Source organism: Chenopodium album, chromosome 2 (assembly GCF_948465745.1).
Source record: "Chenopodium album chromosome 2, dcCheAlbu1.1, whole genome shotgun sequence".
Taxonomy (NCBI): domain Eukaryota; kingdom Viridiplantae; phylum Streptophyta; class Magnoliopsida; order Caryophyllales; family Amaranthaceae; genus Chenopodium; species Chenopodium album.
In genome coordinates, this window is record NC_137835.1 from 69,665,225 (window position 1) to 69,682,971 (window position 17,747).

Consider the following 17,747-nt stretch of genomic DNA (forward strand, 5'->3'; position numbering starts at 1 on the left):
AATCTGAGGCTCTCGCTGAGAATGAGAACGCCGGTGAATCTCAGGAGATCGTCTACTACTAACAAGCTCCTCCTCGTCCGAGCCTCTATGCCTCGAGCGCGAGCGGGACCTCCGTTGCTCCTGGAAGATACAAAATCAAAAGGTCTCAACAATGCAAAATAAAACAAATGGTAGAAGTGAAAAAATGAATGATACCTCAAGAACGTCGCTAGAGCTCCGACAACTCGCACCACGCTGAAGCTTGATGATGCAATATTTCAGGGCGTCAACCAGCTTCATGAGTCCTATCATCTCCGGGCGGTTAGGCTGAGGATAAAACAAAGAAAAGTCGGTAACAAGCAGTGTTAAAAGGATGAATAATGCATCAAAAAAAACTTACCGGCTCAAAGACCTCAGGCAGAGACTCCTACGCCTGTCTGTAACCCTCTGGCGCGTCAGCAATATGGTCCTCGGTAATACCAATCGGCCCCGGGTAGCGGAAAGACTGAGGCGGAATCTCGATCCTCCCCACAAGGCGAATAGTCGTCTGAAAATTTGATCGAATAATCAAGTTATTCGACTATTTAAAACAGAGACTAGTAACAAAGATCCTCAAAAGAAATCATACCTCAGGAACACGGGGTGGAGGAGCCAGAGAGGGAAGCAAGTCCTGCGCATAATCACCCTCCATGTGCACAAGCTCCTGCAATGGAAAAGTATAGCGCTCTCCCCTGTTTATCAACTCCCTAATCAAGCGTGAGTCCAGCATCGACTCTGGTGGAGATAAGGGCACCACAAAGCGATCGCCGCTATGCTGACGAACGACACGCTCCCCCAAATACCAGACAAAGCGTCCGGTACCAACTAAAATGGTGCGGTGCGCTGAAAGACGCAAGGCCTCAGGAAGATCAGTCATCCCGGCCCAAGGACGATACTGGACATCAATGGCAACCTGAAAACCATAAAAAGTTGGCGTGAAACAACGGAAACAACGTCAGAGGGAAAATAACAGGCAACAAAACTAATTCTTACGCAAACAGAAGAGGTGCCTCGGCGTAGCAGCCCACGCAGCGCAGGGACAGACTCCACCCGCGACTCTCCTCGATCACGCCAGCTGGCCCTGACAGGGAAATCATGGATCGCTCCACGACGCCGGTGAGGAGCCAAGCCTGGGAAGTACTCGTAGAACCATAGCTGCAATGAAAAGTAATCTTTAGCACATGAGTTGAACAAATTAAAGTGAAACCAAAAGAGGAAAAGATCATCACCTCTACGACTCTCTACAGACCATAGACAGTGATGGGAGACTCGTCGTTCAGCTGCCGACACCCATGATGTAGCGATAAGAGAAGGTCGGCGTATCCGATGCTGGCCCAGCTATAGGATCCTATCTCATGGATCCTGACCAAAGAGGGGAGGTAGCAAAGGAGTACGCGTGAACTCCTATCAGGAGAAAGGGTCATGGAGATCAGAATCAGGATGAAGATCCGCAATCGCTGCTCAGCCGATGTATCCTCCATGTCGAAGCCACGAGCTAAAACTGAAGCCAGCTCCGATCGCCCGCTCCTAGGACCACCTCGAGACACTGGTCGGGTCCTGATATGTTGAACGATCGGACCTAACAAATCAGCTGCCTCAGCCGATCCCCAAGATAGATCAGACATCTGAGCTACGGCCCGGTCGGTGAAGCGCAGCCCGCTAATCATACTGAATTCCATAGGGGTCACTGTCATCTCCCCCCAAGCAAAATGAAAAGTGTTGGTAGTATCCCAGAAATACTCCAACAATGCGCAAACGACCGTCGCACCGCAACCCCGGGGGCTGCGAAACCCTACAACCGCCGTATAGAAATCTACTAAACCAGCCGATTCCCATAGGGCGTTCGTAGCAGGATCCCTCGTAATGATCTGGTGAAGTCGAGGAATCAAATCGCCGGCTCCAGAACCGTGGTGGCAAAGCGTGCCGTCGACTATGCCGGAGAGTGGGCGATGAGAAACATGGTTTTCACGGCAGAAAACCAACTGGTCCGGAGTCAACAAAGGTGGAACCCATCTACCTCTACTCGTAGAAGCCCGAGGCTCGGACTCTAAGGCATCGTCGTCCATACCCTCAAGAATAGTGGGAGTGTCCTCCCGAAAAGCCTGACGCCGGCCGTGGGTAGAAAGATCGCGATCCCGTCGCCTAGGCATGCTATTATAAAGATCTAAATGCTTAGCATCATTTCCTAAGACATTTAATTCAAGTTGCATTTTTATAAAAATAAAGATCTAAATACTTAGCATCATTTCCTAAGTTATTTAGTTATTTATCGAATTATACGCTAAATTTTTACCTCCAGGCTAAAAATTGGCAAAATTATGGTATTTAGTTTCTCCATGACAAACTAATACTACAGTTCTTCTAGCCGCATGATACTATGTTCTCTATGACAATATAGTACATACTAGGGGTGTTCAAAAATATCCGGTCCGAAATATCCGATCCGAAAATCCGATGATTCGATCCGAAATTTCGGATATCCGATCTGGTTTTTAAGGTTTCGGATTTTTCGGATCGGATATCCGAAAAAAAAATCGGATTTTCGGATCGGATACGGATCGGATTTTGTCCGAAAATTTTAACTACCCGATCCGAAAACCCGACTATCCGATCCGAATATCTGACTATCCGATCCGAAAATCCGGATATCCAATCCAAAAATTCGGATATCCGAAAATTTCGGATCGCAATTTCTCTAATCCGAAAATGTTGGATATCCGAATTTTCGGATCGGATCGGATCGGATATCCGAAATTGAACAGCCCTAATACATACGCAAAATATGTTTCGAAGTTGCACAAAAACAATGAATCAAGACATCATGAAATATTTTACAAAGTCTACCACCATATTTTCACCATTTCAAGTGCAAAGAAGTAACATGAACATCATTTCACAAAAGTAGTACCCAAAAATGGTGATTTGCTCAATTCTCCATCAAATCATGCAATTTTTGTCTCAAATTTCTCACAAACTCACATACATACATATACAAGTATAATCATGGCAAGAATTTCAACATAAAACCTCAAAATCAAAAATCCCCAAATTGATTTTTAAGGGTTTGTCATGAAATTATTCATTTGAAGCAAATTTGAGACAAAAATTAAGAGGAACTTACATAGACCCTTGTAGAGGTTCGAATATGAGGAGTATGGCAAAAATTTGGAGTGAATTTGGTGAAAAATCGAACAACAAAGCTCGAAAAAGCTCCGGCAACCCAGCAGACCGCCGCGACACGGTCAGTTAATGCCGTGACACGGTGAGTTTGTCCCGTGTCACGGTGAGCCTCATAACCGACGGATCTCCAGCGACACCGGCGGCAGCTTCAAGCAACAGCACCAACGAATAACAGCGAAGTGAACAGCAGCAAGTCGCAGCGGAAAAAAAAAAAGAGAGAGAGAGGAAGCAGAACCGCCGTGACACGGTGATGAACGCCGGCTGACGGGAAAGAACTCCGAGCGCCGGTGAGAAGTCGCCGAGACACTGCAAACCGAGCAAAAAAAAAAAAAAAATTTTTTCAAGCTTTTGGGTGAAAATCGGACGAGAAAGAGGAATAGGGGATGAGCAAAATGAGAAAAATGTTTGATATTTAAAACCAAAAAATCCCGTGCAACGGACCCCGTTCCCACGTAACGGTCATATTTTGTGTGGTGCACAAGCTTTGACTGGTCAAAGATGCCATTTGACTGATTTTTCAGCCAATAGATTCCCGCGCCACGGGACCCCCTTGCCGCGTCACGGGAAGCAGCTCCGCGTGACGGGGACCCGTGCCGTGTCACGGGAATATTATTTGTGACACGGTGGCTTTGTACAGTTATTTGCGAATATTCCTGACATTTTGACTAAGGTTGCACGATTTTTTTGCGTAAATTGGACAGTTATTTTTTCGTTGGAATTACGCGGAAAATTGTAATTGATACTTAAAGGGGACTAAAATTACCATTTTACCCGTAGCCAACATCAAAGTCTACTTTTCGGCATTTTAAGCACCTAATATGGTTGGATAATCGACTTAAAGGTGTGAATCATCCGCGGCCCACGTTCGGGGATAATCGAACCATCATACACTTGCAAATTTCAGCAATCGTCGGCTTTCCTCAGGCTTGGAAAGCGTTATCGGTGGATTTTTCTTCAAATATAGAAAACCGCCAAGTCGGCTTTCCTCAGGCTTGGAAAGCGTTATCGGTGGATTTTTCTTCGAGTATAGAAAACCACCAAGTCGGCTTTCCTCAGGCTTGGAAAGCGTTATCGGTGGATTTTTCTTCAAGTATAGAAAACCGCCAAGTCGGCTTTCCCTCAAGCATGGAAAGCGTTATCGGTGGATTTTTCTTCAAGTATAGAAAACCGCCAAGTCGGCTTTCCTCAAGCATGGAAAGCGTTATCGGTGGATTTTTTCTTCAAGTATAGAAAACCGCCAAATTCCTTTGTCGGCTTTCCTCAAGCATGGAAGGCATTATCGGTGGAATTCTTCAAGCATAGAATGACACCAAATTCATACGTCGACTTTCCTCAAGCATGGAAAGTGTCATCCGGTAGGTTTCTTCAGGCTTAGAAAACTACCAAACTCTTCAGTCGGCTTTCCTCAAGCATGGAAAGCGTTTCAACAAACGTCACTCGGTGGATTCCTTCAAGCATAGGAAGCTGCCAAATTCGTTCGTCACCGATACATTGGTGTCAGATACGTATTCTATCCTTTTACCCTTTTATCTGTAGAACTAACATTTTTCTGCAGGTATCGACGTATACAGAATGATTTAGGATCGCAGAACGTCTTAAATCATTCTCTGTCCGTATCGGCTACTTTGACTATCGTTTTTCGAAACTGACGTTTCTACAAACTCAGTCAAAGTGGGGGCTTCTGTAGACACCTAAAAATGTCTCTCCAAAACAAAACCCGATGATGAACAACCTTTCACCGCCACTATTGGTCGGGTTCAGTATTTAATTCCGAGAGTGCTTAAAAAATCGTATTTGATTAAATTCATATTTTTGAACAGTCCATGGACTAGTCTTGATGTTTGGAAAAAGCATAGTTTTAATTTCAGCCCAAACTTATTATTTAATTTTAGCCCAAACCCTTTTTTTTTATTTTATTTTTGGCCCAAACCTTTTGTTTATTTTTATTTAATTATTTTCTTATTTTAGCCCAAATAATAATAAGTCAGAAAAGGCCCGAAATTATCAATCGGCACTTAAAATGCCGAATGAAATTAGGGTTAAAAATGCATTTAGACGGAAAAGAGGGCTGGAAATTCCCGCGCCACGGTAGACAGCCATCGTGTCACGGGAATCCTTCCCGTCTGACGGTGGGATTTCCCGTGACACGGGAAGTCTGCCGTGACATGGGACATTCTGTGTCTTTTCCGCGTAAACCCTTAACGCGTTTTCTTTCCCGTTTTCTGAAAATTTCCCGCGTCACACTAAAAATGTACCGTGTCGTGCCGTGCCGTGGGCTGGGGTGTGCCAATTTCAGGCACGGCACGGCCCCCGCCGCGGCATGGCCAAGCACGGCCAGGCACGGCCCGCGGCGGCACGGCACGACACGTTGCCCATGTTTATATATATAAATGAGCTTAATTAATAATATATTATAACAAATTAATGTTGAAAAATGATATTATTAGTCTTTTTTTTTTTTTTTTGGTGAAATAAGATTATTAGTCTTATTACCTCAATAAAAAGTGAGGTTGCTAAAAAAACAAAACTTCCAACTTTGTAGATAAAATGCCAAGAAACTCATTGTGATCACGTATATGAGTTGATTGTCCTTTAGGAAGGGCAAATTAAGTTTGTTCCCATTTATAATCTGCAGACTCCATAATTATCCCCTTGTAGAAGCTAAGAATCATTGTCCCGGCTATGGCTATGATTGCTCCTAGAATTTGGTTCATTGGGCTATTCTAGCTCGAGTATGCAAGTTCAAGTTCTCCATCCTAATTTAACAAATGGGAAAAAAAAATCAACAATAATTTATCTCCTAGCTGACAAAATTGCAATGGTAATGTCACCAACTATTGACCCACCATTGCATAGATGAACGACATAAGATTTCTAATTTCAATCTATACTATATATTAAAAGACATTTTCTAAAGATGTTTATGTGTCACGTGGCACCTTCCTTAATCAATTGAATATTTCATTCACGTACTTAAAATATATCTTGGTACAAGATTTGAACCACAACCTTAAGTTTTAAAAATACAGTGTTATTAGCTACTAAGTTATTATCATATTGTATGTCATTCTATTAAACTTAAATATAAATAAAGATTTCAATCATGGAACTAAAGCAATAACTCGGGATATCGTACGAGCCTAAAACTAGTTTTTTTTTATATTATTATCTGCTTTTAGTAACTTTTTAGACCATCTTTAAATGTAAAACTCAACTTTGAATATTGACACAAAATGAGTTGTTTTTCACATCCAATGGCGATATGGATGAAACCCAATCCACTTCTCACTTTAGCAACTCATGTGATGTTTAATAATATTCCAATGGTGAAACTCTATTAAGTATCCTAATGTCACTTTCCACATTATGGCCTACCACATCCATTTTTTTTTTTGTTAGAGATTGTTGTGACTAGAAATTAAATAAATAAATATTAAACAAAAATTATTACGGAGTATCATATAGATAAGGGCCTACTTATTTGTCAATTGAGGCTCAAAGATGAGTATCTAAACTAGTTAGTAACTTATTGGTATATTGAAAAAGCTACCGGAGGGGGAGTCATTCGAAGGGTTGATGACTCTTGGTATATTTTGTTTTTTTCGCAAATACAATGTTGCTAATCATCTTGCTATAGAGTTATATGCAATCAATGATTCGATGGACTCACATTGCAAAGGAATTGGGAATCAAGAAAATTGAAATTGAAAGTAATGCAAACTTGCTTTGCACCATGCTCCTCACCACTGGAGGAAGTCTGTACCATGAGCTAATTGTGACCATCTGCGATGTTGCTGGTCTAAGGGCTTGTTTTCTTCAGCTTAATTTCAGCTCTTCTGCGCTTGTGTGGCTTTTCTTCCTCCTCGCTAGCTCATTTCCTAACGCCATATCAAGGGTAAAACCAATCTGCGAATTTGATTGACAAATATAAGGTACCCAACTTAATTAAATGAGTCAAATAATATGTGGATAATTTATGTGCAATATATGTACAATTGTACAAGATATGTACAATATGTGTACAAAAATAGTATGATAAACATATTTAAGTTTAATTAAAATCTAATAATCACAAGATTGGTAGGTTCATCACTGACTAAAAGTGACTTGAGATATCAGTTAGAATATCACTTGAAACAAATTATGAGGATATTGTTTTCTATGCCCTCTCCTCATCTTCTTCTTGTGGGGGGAAATATCTTTGCTATTAATTTTTTTTTACCTCAAATAATAATCACAAGATAGAATCCAATAATGATTACAAAGAGTCCTATCAAGTTGCAAAACACATGAACATAGTATTATGAAAATTTTGTTATTTTTTATTTAATCTAAATAGTGCGCATTATAAATATAATCTATTTACCATCCCAATTGGTTGAGCTCGTTCAAAATAAATGGGTTAAGTATATTAACCATGACGAGGGTAGCTGGATTAAACATTACGGTAAAAAAGAGTTGTTTTCCGCAATGCACCATGTAGTCGAAATCATCATCAAACAAGAAGAGGTAATTGCCTAAAAAGTAAATAAAAAAACCCATAGAAATTAGATTACTATTCATAAAATAAATATAATTTTTTTTTTGAAATCAAATAAGCATATTTAGTAACTTATAGTTAAAAAAAAATCAAATTTAAAATTACGAGGTAGAACATCATAGAGCTCTTAATCGTGAAATCGATATGCTGATATTTCAACTTCTGATCCATAATTGCGGCATATATAACACATTGGACCGCTTACATTCCTAATATTAGTTCTGAATCTGGGCGTAGCATTCCAATAACTTGCTCTACAATGCTCATCGAATCATACATATTGAATTAGATGAGTTAATTAATGTTCAATCGACACATACAAGGTACCCAAACTTGATTAAATGAGTTAATTAATGTGCGAATTCTATATATGTAATATATGTACAATATGTGTACAAAAATAGTATAATAAACATATTTAAGTTGAATTAGGATTTAGTATTAATTTATTTAAACCCACTTGAAAAGATTGTGGTTCGCCACTACTGCTGCATACTGTTGTACTTGAAGAAAGTTCCAAACCCATACAAATAGATAATATAGCTAATCACTCCACTATAAAATTATAAATAACACAAAAACGTCAAGTTAAAGAAAACTTGTATTAATTTTGATAATTAATTAAGAAAGTTTTAGTAGACATAAAAGATTTATTTACTGAATTTGCCCACAGAAATCACAAAGAAAGCTAACCCGACGACATGCCAAGTGAGTGTAGGACTAGGTGTCTGCGCCTCATTAGGTGTACTCCTTTTCAAGTACCTAACATCTTTTTTAAATTTATTTTAAAAATTATTGTACGTAAACTATGTTCATCGACTAGCTCTTAAAATTTAAAATGCATGATATAAGGAGCCACAGATATGTAATGACAGTTGATTAATTTACCTATAATCTAAGAATATTGCAGGGGGATAGATGAGAGTAGCAAAAAATAAACAGTATGCAATAACTGCACGAAAACTCCCAAATTCAATTGGGCCATTACTATGATTATCGTAAAATATTGTTCTTCCAACTCCACATTATTTTCAATTTATATGCTACTTCACTTGATCAATTGACTTTTTATACATGGAGTAGTTGACTTTTTTATATGGAGCTATTGAGATTTGAGACAGGTGACCAATGGAAGAGTGTGATGTCTAACACTTTGGCATAAATAATTTTTTTTAGAAATCGTCTATACGTACTACTAAAAGCAAAACAAAAAAGTCACTTTTCAATGTTGTATTAAAAAATATTCCTCCAAAACCACCCTCTTAAAAAATATTCATTGTTGCATAAGGAAAAAAATTGTATCTTATTTATGAAATTTATTTTACATAAAAACACAACTCCTTTCCAAAAATATTAAATTGTCCATCAAAGTTTCCTCGATCTAAAAGTACCTTTTTAATTAATAGTTTTCATCGATGGCCACCATGTCCCCTATTTCCCCCAAATGGAAATAACCCCCCTTCCCCAACCTTAAATGGACCGCCTTCCCTGTTCCCTCACATAAAAACGCCACCTCTAGCCCTAAATAACTGTGATATCTCGAAAATTTTCTCCTTTTTAAAACTCCCTTTTTACTCCATATAAAACTCATTTTAGGAAATAACCAAAATATTACCGCCACCGTGATAACGGTTAAAGCTTTTCAAAGTCACATATCGAAAGTCTAAAATCAAAATAATACTTTTGCAAATAAAATAACTTTAGTTCACAACTTCAAAACCAAAATAACTTAAAACATCCACTATTGGAAACAATTTAAATATGACCGTGTAGACACCAAAATGTGTCTGCCCAAAACCAAACCCAGTGATGAGTACCTTTGACGTCATTTAATTATCGAATGGGGTGAAAGGTGAAAGAGTCTCGTGATTACTCTGTTTTTAAAACACTTCAATCTGTTTTCAAAAATATTCCTTTCGTACCTTATTTATGAAAAATGTCCAATCTAATTTAATTGGTCCATGATATGGGTCCAATAATAGTGTAATTGGATGGGGCTCGAAAAGAGCTTTCCAACGATATATTATAAGCCCAGTTTCGATGAATAATGAGGAAGTTATGGCCCAAATATTAAATTATTGGAAATTAAATGAGTTTTATGGGTGGCCCAATGATCAAGTGGAGGGTTCATTTAATTATCATTTCGAAAGTCATTAGGAATTACTTTAATTTTCTAGAATGATCTAGAAGGTTATTTTAAGTTTTGAAGAGATTAGGATTAATAATTATATTTTTAGAAAAGATAAAGAATTTTAGTTGGAATAAAACAAGTGTTTTAAAGGATTTAATCTGATTTTGAAAGATAAAGTACACTCTCTAAATATCGAACTATATTCGAAAAAGGATTCCGTACAGCTAAAAATCATCCAGCAACATGATTGCGCTACGATGGTCTTGTTGCGCCACGATGGATGCAGTTTTACTTCGAATAAAACTCGATCTTCTCTGATCGTTTCCGTATGTTTTTTTTTCTATAAATAGGGTCGATTTTTCCCCGTTTTCAATCATCAACAATCATCTATTCTATTCTTTCTTTCTCTTAAACCTAGAAGCTTATTCTTTTTCCCTCTCTCTAAGCTAAATCTCCCCTTTTCAAACACCATTCGTCCACCACGAAACTTAGACACACATAACCAAGCTCGAAGTTGTCTTCGCCCTAGACGTGCAAGGTTGATAATTTCTGAGGGTTTGGTCACAAATTCCTATTTCAATTATTTAAATTAATTGTTTGATTTAATACTTTTATTGAAGTTACTAACGTGTGTATTGTTTTGATAGAAAGAGATACGAGGCAACAAAGTGAATAACTTCATTGTTATATTTCTTTGGAAAGCAAGTTTATATTATTTTAATTCCTAGTATCATGTTAGGAATACAATTTTGATCTTTTAATGTTTAGTGACATGCTAGGATTTGTTATTAATCATGTTAGTATCATGCCAGGATCTTGCTAATAATATTATGCTTTGAGATTGAATATTATTATTATGATGATGACTTTTGCTTGATATATTGTTGTTATTGCTTGATCACGCCCTCTCTTGCAGGTTTAAAGGTAATTTGTACTTGGAATACGTATAATAAGATAATTAATAATTTTATTTAGGCAAATATGATTTTAATTCAAGTGATCGCCAATAGTAGATTTGTTTGTGCATTAATAATCAACCAATATATATTATACAGGTTTAGGATTAATATATTGATTGTATGTTAGTCGGAAAGCGCACATGAATATGAGAAGAATAAAGTAAAGGCCTATTTAGAGCAGGTTCAATCTCTTTTACGTTGGATTTGTACCTTCATCCCCGAATATCCAGTCATGGTTCAGGACAACTATGGATTTAGCGATCTCATGGATCGTGAAAGGGTGTAACCTTCCCCCGTTGAACGGTTTACAAGTTCCTAAAACTTGTTGGCGGCTCTTTTGCTCTAGCTTTCTTCCCTTTGGATGCCACCATGCTTAAGTATATGATCACAGTGTGGCTCAAGTGTGAGATGCTTGAAATATTCCCTACATACCCCTCATAAACCAATTTCAAATAAAACATAACAATGTTAGTCCATAAAATAATAATAATCAATCAACTAAAAATATAAGTCTAAGAAAACATAACAAGTAACTCTCAACACTCATTCTATCATGCTCTTCATGCTTCAAGTACCTTTCACTTTCTCTTTATTTCAACCATTCTACTCACCATACTAAATGGGTCATAGTAGAGCCAATCCTAAGGAAAGCCAAACACAAATACAAAAGTAAGAATCAGCAAAAGGCGAGTACATATGCACCTATATAACTAGTACACTAACATAATCATCCTAGCAATAATAATTAAAACATGCTTGCCATAAATAACACAAGTCGAATTACCTTTGACTCATAACTAGCAGTATTAATTATTATTGAATAGTTTTGGATTATGAATCTAATTTCTTTTCTTGCCCATCCCTTAAAAATAAGGGACCCATCGCCTGGGATTTAACCAAGCAAGTACTAACTAGTGTCGCCTTGTGATGATGATGATGATGATTTGATAATAATAATAATAATAATAATAATAATAATAATAATAATAATAATAATAATAATAATAATAATAATAATAATAATAATAATAATAATAATAGTGAGGTCGCTGCCCCGAAACTCATGAAGAAATTGGCAGATATATATTTCACGAAGGTTACCGATTCTGCAGAATCTACCTTTTCATTATCCCCTCGTCTATCAGCATTGTGGAAATCTCAGCAAGGAGATCACACGTCTGCTTGGCTTCGGGCTGTTCCTATTTCAGGATTGGGTCAGACTATGAACGCAAAGACTTACCGATGTGTGTTATGCTACCGATTGGGTGTTCCGTTGTTCTCTGCCTCGACACCGTGCTCTGCTTGTTTGAGGGTTGTTTCCAGGGGATATTTTTGGCGATCACGCGGTGTCGTGTGCTGGTATCGTGGGTATTAAACATAGACATAATGTTGTTCGGGATACACCCTAGTAGATGTTTGCTATCGTTCTGGGATTTCAGTAAGGAAAGAGGTTGACATTGGGTTGTCTGAAGGGAACGACGAGGCCCTCAGACCTGCTGATGTGTTACTTTATTCTTGGGATCGTGGTCGCGATGTCTGTGTAGATTTGACAGGATCTTCTCCTTTGACAAAGTCAAGGCTATCTGACTTTATTCCTGGACTGGTTGTGGCTGATGCAGCTCATCGGAAGCGGGTTAAGTATGAGGCTCGTTGTCAGGCGATTGGATATGGGTTCGTTCCCTTCTCCTTTTCATCGTTTGGTGAATTAGAGAAAGAGGCTATTGCGTTGCTTAAACGAATTAAGAGGTTCTCGACGACGCAAGGCATTGGAGCACCTGCTGCAGCTTATATTTTTACTAGGGTAGGCTTTGCTATAGCTAGAGGAGTGGAGGCCCAGATTGTATCTCGGCTTCCCACTAATTTATTGTAGGTTGTATGACTTTTTGGTTTTGAGATGATAATAATAATAATAATAATAATAATAATAATAATAATAATAATAATAATAATAATAATAATAATAATGTTGTTCACACCTCTGCAGTCGGCATTATGGAAGTCACAGCAGGGTGATCACACCTCTGCTTGGCTTAGGGCAGTCCCTATTTCTAAATTGGGTCAGACGATGAACGCTAAGACATACCGATGTGTGCTGTGTTATCGGATGGGTGTTCCATTGTTCTCTGTCTCGACACCGTGCTCTGCTTGGTCTCGGGTTTTTACTGGGATGTATTCGGCGACCATGCGGTGTCGTGTGCTGGCATTGTAGGTATTAAACATCGGCACATTGTTGTTCGGGATACATTTGTTGATATTTGCTACAGATCTGGGATTTCAGCAAGAAAAGAGGTTGACATAGGATTATCTGGAGGGAATGACGGGGCTCTCAGACCTGCCGATGTGTTACTTTATTCTTGGGATCATGGTCGTGATGTATGTGTCGACTTCACAGGGTCTTCTCCTTTGACACAGACAGGGCTATCTGACTTTGTTCCAGGACGGGTTGTGGCTGATGCGGCTCATCGGAAGCGGGTTAAGTATGAAGCTCGTTGTTTGGCGATTGGATATGGTTTCATTGCCTTCTCATTTTCTTCGCTTGGGGATTTAGAGAAGGAGGCTTTTGCGTTGCTGAAGGGGATTCAGAGGTTCTCGACGACGCAAGACATTGGGGCTCGTGCTGCAGCTCATATATTCACAAGGGTAGGCTTTGCTATAGCTAGAGGAGTGGGTGCCCAGATTGTATCTCGGCTTCCCACTAATTTATTGTAGGTTGTATGACTTTTGTTTCTGAGATATAATAATAATAATAATAATAATAATAATAATAATAATAATAATAATAATAATAATAATAATAATAATAATAATAATAATAATAATAATAAGGCTCAGCGCACTTTCGACGAGGCTCTTCTATCTTCCTTGGAGCGTATTGTTACCGCTTCGGGACCTGGGTTTGGCGATTGGCAGTGGCGGCTTGCCACCTTACCATTTGTGTTTGGCGGACTTGGTGTTTATTCCGCAGGTGATGTTCGTCATTACGTTTTTCTTGCCTCTCGATTATAGTCTACTGGGTTGCAGACAAAAGCTTCTCTTTGGTCGAGCCTTCACGGATGCATTGTGTCTGTTTAATGGTATGGTTGGGTCTAACATTTTGAGTAATCCTAGTGAGCTCGCTGCCCCTAAACTCATGAAGAAATTGGCAGATATATATTTCACAAAGGTTACCGCATCTGCAGAATCCACCTTCTCTTTATCTCCTCGTCAATCAGCTTTGTGGAAATCACAACAGGGAGATCACACCTCTGCTTGGATTCGGGTGGTTCCTATTATAGGGTTGGGAAGACGATGAACGCAAAGACTTATTGATGTCTATTTTGCTACCGCTTGGGTGTTCCTTTATTCTCTGTTTCAACGCCGTGCACTGCTTGTTCAAGGGTTTTCACTGGGGATATTTTCAGTGATCACGCAGTTAGGGATGTCAATGGGGCGGGGCGGGACGGATGTTGGTCTTCCCATCCCCATCCCCGCCTAAAATTTTCATCCCCATCCCCATCCCCATCCCCGCGGCGGGTCCAATGTTCATCCCCATCCCCGCCCCGGCAGGTACAACTCCAAAACCATCCCCGCCCCACCCTCCACTTGGATATCCATCCCCACCTAATCCCCACCAAAGACCCGCCTAATCCCCACCTAAGACCCGTCTCTTAAATACACAATCCTATGTAATTAATACGGATTATAATAATAATAAAAAAAAAAAACATTTTTAATATTACACACATTTTTGTTTATAATATAAGTGTAGTACAAAGTATTATAACTAATATTATATTTCACGTTATTATTTTATAAAATAGTATAAAGTATATAATTTTGCTTGTTAATATATATAGATGTGGGTATGAGGTGGGGATGGAGCGGGTACGAAGTGGGGCAGATGGGGCGGGGCGGGGATGGAGCGGGTACAACTTAAAATCCACCCCCGCCCCATCACCCATGGCGGGTATGGTTTTTATCACCATCCCTGCCCCACCACCCGCCAAACCGAGACCCATCCCCGCCCCACTGGGGCGGGTCTCCTACTTGACCCGCCCCATTGACATCCCTACACACAGTATCGTATGCTGGTGTGGTTGGTATTAAACATCGGCATAAATGTTGTTCGGGATACTCTTGTTGATGTTTGTTATTGATCTTGATTTCAGCTATAAAGGAGGTTAACATTGGGTTGTGTGGAGGGAACGACGGGGCCCTTAGACATGCAGATGTGTTACTTTATTCCTGGAATCGTGGTCATGATGTCTGTGTTGATTAGACAGGGTCTTCTCCTTTGACGCAGTCGGAGCTATCTAACTTAGTTCCTGGACGGGCTGTGGTTGATGCGGCTCATCGGAAGCGGGTCAAGTATGAATCTAGTTATCGAGCAATTGGATATGGATTCCTTCCCTTCTCATTTTCTTCGCTTGGGGAATTAGACATGGAGGCTGTTGTGTGGCTAAAGTGGGTTTAGAAGTTCTCGACGACTCAAGACATCGGGGCTCGTGCTGCTGCTCATATTTTTACTAGGATAGGTTTTTTTATTGCTAGAGGAGTGGGGGGCCCAGATTGTATCTCGGCTTCCCACTAATTTTTTGTAGGTTGTATGACTTTATCTGTTTTTGAGATATAATAATAATAATAATAATAATAATAATAATAATAATAACAATAATAATAACAATAACAATAACAATAACAATAACAATAACAATAACAATAACAATAACAATAACAATAACAATAACAATAACAATAACAATAACAATAATAATAATAATAATAATAACAACAACAACGACAACAACAACGACAACAATGACAACAAATAATAATAATAATAATAATAATAATAATAATAATAATAATAATAATAATAATAATAATAATAATAATAATAATAATAATAAGGATGTCTGTGTAGATTTGACAGGATCTTCTTCTTTGACACAGTCGGGGCTATATGACTTTATTCTTTGATGGGTTGTGGCTGATGCAGCTCATCGGAAGCGGATTAAGTATGAGGCTCGTTGTCAGGCGATTGGAAATGGGTTCGTTCCCTTCTCCTTTTCTTCGTTTAGTGAATTAGAGAAGGAGGCTGTTGCGTTGCTTAAGCGAATTCAGAGGTTCTCGACGACGCAAGACATTGGAGCACGTGTTGCAGCTCATATTTTTACTATGGTAGGCTTTGCTATAGCTAGAGGAGTGGGGGCCCACATTGTATCTCGGCTTCCCACTAATTTATTGTAGGTTGTATGACTTTTTTGTTTTTGAGATATAATAATAATAATAATAATAATAATAATAATAATAATAATAATAATAATAATAATAGTTATTATTATTATTATTATTATGACTTTTGTTTTTGAGATATAATAATAATAATAATAATAATAATAATAATAACAAAAAAGAAAGTACAATAATAAAATAAAGTATAGCGTCTTGTACCCATGTAGAAGCTATGGTGAATATAAAATCTCATAACTTTCCCCGGCCCGTATGTTCATACTCAAGGTATATACATTCTATGAGTTTTGGTGCGTATTATTTTACACTTTACGTGATTTACAAATTTAACATGTGATGAATCCAACCATTTAATAAAGAATAACAAACACAACAACAATCAATACATCCTTCCATTTCTTAAATTAACTAGTATTCAGCACGTATGATGCACGGATTAAATTTATCACAACGAATATATCTATGGAAAATAATTCCTTATAAATCAACAATAATTAAAAAAATACCCAAAAAATAAAATTATACTTTATGAAACAAATAACTGCTCTCCCGTATACTTTTGGGGAAGCAAGCTTGAAGAATAATCAACAATCCGGAATCTCTTCTCTCCCGTGTTCTTAACGCAAGATATTTCCCGAATTGCTCTTTTTTGGATGCAAGAGTGGGTTATAACCCGAGGTATACGTGAAAAGGTATTTGCGAGGCCAAATAGGTTCTTGATAGAGGCATGATATGGAGGATTGGTAATGGGCAGCATGTTAAGGTTTGGACTGATAGGTGGATTCCAGGGACGCAATCTCACAGAGTTATATCTCCTTGCAAAGAGGGATATGAAGCAATGCGGGTTAGAGATCTCTTAACTGAAGATGGCAGTGGGTGGGATGTGGCAAAGGTAAATGAGTTGTTCTTACCTTTTGAGAGGGAAAGGGTGTTGGCTATTCCTTTGAGTATTAGGTGTCCCGAGGATACTTTGTGCTGGGATTATGAGAAAAATGGGTGCTTTTCTGTAAAGTCTGCATATAAGCTGATTTTTGGGGAGACTGAAGAGTGTGGCAGCAGCTCAAACGATCGAACAATGAGACAAGTTTGGAATTTAATCTGGGGTGAAAGAGTGCTACCTCGCATCAAGACCTTCTTTTGGCGTGCTTGTCATGAAGCTATACCCACGAATGCAGGAATGCAGGTACGAGTCCAGAGCATTTCAGCCTGTTGCCAACTGTGTGGAGGGGAAAGGGAATCAGTGACGCATGCTTTACTAAGCTGTGAAAATGCTAGCTCTATCTGGGAGCTCAGTGGATTCGGGGACAGAACTGAGGGAAGGTGGCCTTCTTTCATTGATTGGGTAATTAGAGTGTTCATCAACCTGGAAGAAGAGGAACGTAGATGGGTAATGACCATCTGCTGGGCGATTTGGGGAGCTAGAAACCGAGTCTTATTCGAAAAAGGAGCGCAAGCATCCTAACTTAGTCCTTGACTATGTTGGAAAGATTATGACCGAGATGGATGAGGGGCAAAAACCGAAGGAGGCAACTGCTAGAAGGGTTGAGGTGAGAAAATGGAGCAAACCTGCTCCAGGGATGAACAAAGTAAATGTTGATGCTGGTGTGCAGGGTGCTGCAGGTTTTGGTGTTGGAGTGGTGGGAAGAGACGCTGAGGGGTCTATATTATGGTGTGCAACTGTAAAATT